The sequence below is a fragment of the Triticum urartu genome, unplaced genomic scaffold, assembly GCF_056163025.1.
Source record: "Triticum urartu cultivar PI428250 unplaced genomic scaffold, HENAU_Tu73 scaffold574, whole genome shotgun sequence".
Taxonomy (NCBI): domain Eukaryota; kingdom Viridiplantae; phylum Streptophyta; class Magnoliopsida; order Poales; family Poaceae; genus Triticum; species Triticum urartu.
The window spans coordinates 20,710-27,612 of record NW_028260758.1 but is presented as its reverse complement, the minus strand read 5'-3'; positions in this window follow the sequence as shown (position 1 = coordinate 27,612).

Sequence of the window (6,903 nt, the reverse complement as noted above, 5' to 3'; positions counted from 1 at the left end):
AAGCCTGTGCTCGAAATAATCGAGCACGGGCTTTTCTGGTCAAAACGTATCTTGTCTTTATCACTTTATCATGAGTTATTTTCCTTGGTTAACAATACTTGTTGTTTTGCCGATATTTGCAGGTTCATTAATTTTCTTTTTACCTCATAAGGGAAACAAAGTCGTTAGGTGGTATACTATATCTATTTGTTTATTAGAATTCCTTCTAATGACTTATGCGTTCTGTTATCATTTCCAACTGGAGGATCCCTTAATCCAATTAAAGGAGGATTATAAATGGATAGATGTCTTCGATTTCCACTGGAGATTGGGAATCGATGGACTTTCATTAGGATCTATTTTATTGACAGGATTTATCACTACTTTAGCTACTTTAGCAGCTTGGCCAATTACACGGAATTCGCGATTATTCTATTTCCTGATGCTCGCAATGTATAGTGGTCAAATAGGATTATTTTCTTCGCGAGACCTTTTACTTTTTTTTATCATGTGGGAGTTAGAATTAATTCCTGTTTACTTACTTTTATCCATGTGGGGGGGGAAGAGGCGTCTATATTCAGCTACAAAGTTTATTTTGTATACTGCAGGCGGTTCCATTTTTTTTCTTAATCGGAGTTCTGGGTATGGGCTTATATGGTTCCAACGAACCAGGATTAGATTTGGAAAGATTAATTAATCAATCATACCCTGCAACCTTGGAAATACTTTTATATTTTGGCTTCCTTATTGCTTATGCTGTCAAATTGCCGATTATACCCCTACATACGTGGTTACCAGATACCCATGGGGAAGCACATTATAGTACATGTATGCTTTTAGCGGGAATATTATTAAAGATGGGAGCATATGGATTGATTCGGATCAACATGGAATTGTTACCTCATGCTCATTATCTATTTTCGCCCTGGTTAGTAATAATAGGAGCGATCCAAATAATCTATGCAGCTTCAACTTCTCTGGTCAACGAAATTTCAAAAAAAGAATAGCTTATTCCTCTGTATCTCACATGGGTTTCATAATTATAGGAATTGGTTCCATAACCAACATTGGACTCAATGGAGCTATTTTACAAATATTATCCCATGGATTTATTGGTGCTACACTTTTTTTCTTGGCAGGAACCGCTTCTGATAGAATGCGTCTTGTTTATCTCGAAGAACTGGGGGGAATATCTATCCCAATGCCTAAAATTTTTACCATGTTTAGTAGCTTTTCAATGGCTTCTCTTGCCTTACCAGGAATGAGTGGTTTTGTCGCAGAATTAGTAGTATTTTTGGACTAATTACTAGTCCAAATTTCTGTTAATGCCAAAAACACTAATTACTTTTGTAATGGCAATTGGAATGATATTAACTCCTATTTATTATTATCTATGTTACGCCAGATGTTCTATGGATACAAGCTATTTAATGTTCCAAACGCAAATTTTGTGGATTCTGGACCACGAGAACTCTTTATTTTAATCTGTATCTTTTTACCAGTAATAGGAATTGGTATTTATCCAGATTTTGTTCTCTCCCTATCCGTTGACAGGGTAGAGGCTCTCTTATCCAATTATTATCCTAAATAGGTTTGCTTTTTTTTACTCGTCTGCTCTATTAATGCAGAAATAAGTAAAAAAGTATATAATGCAGAAATAAGTAAAAAAGTATAATTAGATCTATCTCGAATTTTTGAGAACCCTTTGATAAGGCGTTCAAGGGGTTCTCAAATAAAACATAAAAGTAAAAACCTTCATTTCATGAAGGTTTTATTTTATGTAATCATTTAGGTGTTAATGTAAACGAACCATAACTATGTAAGCCTATTCCTAATAGATTTATACCAAAATAACAAATCCAAATTATAAGAAATCCTATCAAAGCTATAAGTGCAGAATTCGTACCCTTCCAATTTGGATTTGTTCTACTATGTAAATAAATTGCGAATATGGTCCAAGTAATAAATGCCCAAGTTTCCTTAGGATCCCAATTCCAATAGGATCCCAGGCCTCATTAGCCCATACTGCTCCACAAAGAATACCTACGGTAAAAGGGTAAATCCTAGGCTAATGACACGATAACTCCAAGAATCCAAACGCTCCGTTAATTGATATTTGTAATAATTTGGAAATGAAGGGACAGAGGTTCTTTTTAAAGCACTTCTTTTTGCATAAAAATATTTAATATCACTAAAGAAAAATGTTTTATTTAAAACATTTTTTTTCTTTTTAGAAAAGAAATGGAAATTATTTCGAAATCTAATGATTAGAATAGCGGCAGATAATAAGGATCCGCACAAAAGAGTTGCATAGCTTAATAACATCATACTGACATGCATCATTAACCACTGAGATTGTAGAGCAGGTACTAGTATCGTGGATTGATGCATTTCAGTTAAAAGACCCGATGTGGCAAAGCCTTGCGTTAAAATAGTACTTGGCGTAGTTATTGTGCTTAAATCATTTTTAGAGTTCTGTATTTTAGGAATGGTATGAAGAATATACAGGGCCCATGAAAGGAAGATCAATGACTCATATAAATTACTTAATGGAAAATGTCCGAGGAAGCCCAACGAGAAACTAAGAATCCTGTTATAGAGAAAAAAGTAACTATCATTCCTTTTTCTGACGAATCGCGTAATCCTCCAAGTTCACGAACTAATAAGGTTATAAAATGAATCGTAATCACAATTGAAATCGTTGAGAAAGAGATATGAGTTAGTATATGTTCTAAAGTTGCAAATAGCATAAGGGAAGGTCCCATTACAAAATTGTAAATTTCGAATTGATTTCTAATCTATTGTATTCTTTTTCAAGAATGCCGCCACTCGGATTCGAACCGAGATGCTTGAGCACTGCTTCCTAAGAGCAGCGTGTCTACCAATTTCACCATGGCGGCTAACTTCAAATAATAGGTAACTTAAAAGAATAATAGCTATTATCTTGGGAATCGTCGATATTGGGAAAGTCCATAAAATTTAGGAACATTAGAGTTTTCATTAAAATAGACTTCGTTTGGTAGTATCGTTTCCATTTTTTTTTTTTACAATAAACTCTTGCTTTGCCAATAGAAACACAAACACTGCTTGAAAGAGTTGGAACTTCTTTTTTCTAACTTGCAATTATAGAACTAATTTTTTCTAATTAATTTCCCCTTTACATTTTGAAAATTCTTTCAATACAATGAAAAAAATCCAAAAGGGTTTCTATTTAATGATGAAATTAAAATAAAATGGATAAATAGAAAAGGCTTTTTGGATTTTTTAAAAATTTCTAGAATGAAAGTCTTTATGCTCTTATTAATAAGATTTACTAACCTTATGATTTTGGAGAAGATAGGTGGAAGTTGTAAGTCCTATTGTAAGAATACTCCACTTTTCATAATTTTCCTAATAGAATATGAGGATTCTATTAGGAAAATTATGAAAAGTTCATTGATAGGAAAAGAATACTTAGCACACAGTATACCAAACAAAACTTTTTTTTTCTTGTATATATAAGATAAGAGGGGTTTTTTGTTCTAAGAATATTGTACCGAGTAATTCGACACATAAAAGTACATTCAAAGAAGAATCCAAATTATTAAATAATTGGAATTCTTTTTTGATAAGTCAATTCATATTATTCCAAAATCTTATTATTTGTTTGTTGCCCAGAAAAACCCTTTGGTTTTGGATGCTCATTACCGCTCGAAAATGATCTTGATTTTACTAAAGAATAAGATTGTACTATGGAAAAAATAAGTCTTTTTCTTCCAAATATTTTTACGAATACGCTTTTTTGACATTGAAGTACGTTTTTTTGGAACTGCCATTCAAAAAGGAAATTACTTTTTTCTAGTTGTATGTGAAAGACATCTATTGCTGCAAATCAATCCTTCTTTCTTCTTTTTATTAGTATTTATACTTAGATACTGAAAGATACTTAAATTTTGAATTATTTTTTACTTCATTTTGTCTAATGCGGATAAGACAACAAGAATTTTTTAACATTTTTTCTTTATATATTTTATACTTTTTTTTTAATAATATAGAATATATAGAAGGGTTTCTCATTTAAATCTATTTATATCTATTTATATATCAAGTATACTCCATATATAGATATATGGTATGGAAGCCTATCCCCCATATAAGATAAGACGGGGGGATAAAAAGAAGGGAAAATGAAAATAGTTAATTAAGTTCAGAATGGTATTCCATAAAGGAAAGGAATTCCAATCAAAACAAAAAATACTGAGTCTCTTAAACAAGACATTCTAAAACTTAGGTAATTTATAGTCATTAGAATTTTAGTTCTATATGAAGTAAGGACTATTCGATAATTTCTTATAAACATAGGTTTTCATTGGAATTCACTCAATCAGTTAATTATGGAACAAGAGAGCTGTTTCATCTTTGTTTTAAAGAAATATAAAATGAATTATGAATAGAAAGTAAAATGATTCCACTTTTTTTTTTTATTTTATAAATATCTTTATTTAGTTAATAAAATAACTTCGTTACCTAGTTATTTTATTAACTTTTTTAATTTAACCAACTAAACCCATTCTTAATTTTTAATTATTTCAATGAGATAAATTTTGGAAAAATTAAGAATTTCAGTATTTTTTCTTATTCTTTTTATTTATTCTTTCAGAAAGAGATAAGAATTGGTTGGTGAATCGGAAACAATTTTATAGAAAAATTGAAGTAAAAAATTGAAGTAAAAATTGCAATTTCTTTTCTTATGGAACATACATATCAATATGCATGGGTAATCCCTCTTCTCCCACTTCCAGTTATTATGTCAATGGGATTTGGCCTTATTCTTATTCCGACAGCAACAAAAAATCTTCGTCGCATATGGGCTTTTCCTAGTGTTTTACTCTTAAGTATAGCTATGGTATTCTCAGTTCAACTGTCTATTCAACAAATAAATGGAAGTTCGATCTATCAATATCTATGGTCTTGGACCGTCAATAATGATTTTTCTTTAGAATTTGGATACTGATTGACCCACTTACTTCTATTATGTTAATACTAATTACTACTGTAGGAATCCTGGTTCTTATTTATAGTGATGGTTATATGTCTCACGATGAAGGATATTTGAGATTTTTTGTTTATATAAGTTTTTTCAATACTTCCATGTTGGGATTGGTTACTAGCTCCAATTTGATACAAATTTATTTTTTTTGGGAACTCGTGGGAATGTGTTCTTATTTATTGATAGGCTTTTGGTTTACACGACCAATCGCAGCGAGTGCTTGTCAAAAAGCTTTTGTAACTAATCGTGTAGGGGATTTTGGTCTATTATTAGGAATTTTAGGTTTTTTTTGGATAACAGGTAGTTTAGAGTTTAGGGATTTGTTCAAAATAGCTAATAACTGGATTCCTAATAATGGAATTAACTCTTTACTTACTACTTTGTGTGCTTTTTTATTATTCCTTGGTGCAGTTGCGAAATCCGCACAATTCCCTCTTCACGTATGGTTACCCGATGCTATGGAAGGGCCCACTCCTATTTCGGCTCTTATACACGCAGCAACTATGGTTGCTGCGGGAATTTTTCTTCTAGCTCGACTTCTTCCTCTTTTCATATCTTTACCTTTGATAATGAGTTTTATTTCTTTAGTAGGTACAATAACACTATTCTTAGGAGCTACTTTAGCTCTTGCTCAGAGAGATATTAAAAGAAGCTTAGCCTATTCTACAATGTCTCAATTGGGTTATATGATGTTAGCTCTAGGTATAGGTTCTTATCAAGCTGCTTTATTCCATTTGATCACTCATGCTTATTCAAAAGCTTTATTGTTCTTGGGATCCGGATCCGTTATTCATTCAATGGAACCTCTTGTTGGATATTCACCAGATAAAAGTCAAAATATGGTTCTTATGGGCGGTTTAAGAAAATACATTCCAATCACAAGAACTACTTTTTTATGGGGTACACTTTCTCTTTGTGGTATTCCACCTCTTGCTTGCTTCTGGTCCAAAGATGAAATCCTTAGTAATAGTTGGTTGTATTCGCCCTTTTTTGGAATAATAGCCTCCTTTACTGCAGGATTAACTGCCTTTTATATGTTTCGGATATATTTACTTACATTTGATGGGTATTTGCGTGTTCATTTTCAAAATTACAGTAGCACTAAAGAGAGTTCCTTGTATTCAATATCCTTATGGGAAAAAGGATACCCAAAGGAGTGAATAGGGATTTCGTTTTATCAACAACGAAGAGTGGAGTTTCTTTTTTTTCACAAAATATACCAAAAATTCAAGGTAATACAAGAAATAGGATAGGATCCTTTACTACGTCTTTTGGGGCTAAAAAAACTTTTGCCTATCCGCATGAAACGGGAAATACTATGTTATTTCCTCTTCTTATATTACTACTTTTCACTTTGTTCATTGGATTCATAGGAATCTCTTTTGATAATGGAGGAATTGGTAATGGAATAGCAGAGTTAACCATATTATCAAAGTGGTTAACTCTGCTATTCCATTACCAATTCCTCCATTATCAAAAGAGATTCCTATGAATCCAATGAACAAAGTGAAAAGTAGTAATATAAGAAGAGGAAATAACATAGTATTTCCCGTTTCATGCGGATAGGCAAAAGTTTTTTTAGCCCCAAAAGACGTAGTAAAGGATCCTATCCTATTTCTTGTATTACCTTGAATTTTTGGTATATTTTGTGAAAAAAAAGAAACTCCACTCTTCGTTGTTGATAAAACGAAATCCCTATTCACTCCTTTGGGTATCCTTTTTCCCCATAAGGATATTGAATACAAGGAACTCTCTTTAGTGCTACTGTAATTTTGAAAATGAACACGCAAATACCCATCAAATGTAAGTAAATATATCCGAAACATATAAAAGGCAGTTAATCCTGCAGTAAAGGAGGCTATTATTCCAAAAAAGGGCGAATACAACCAACTATT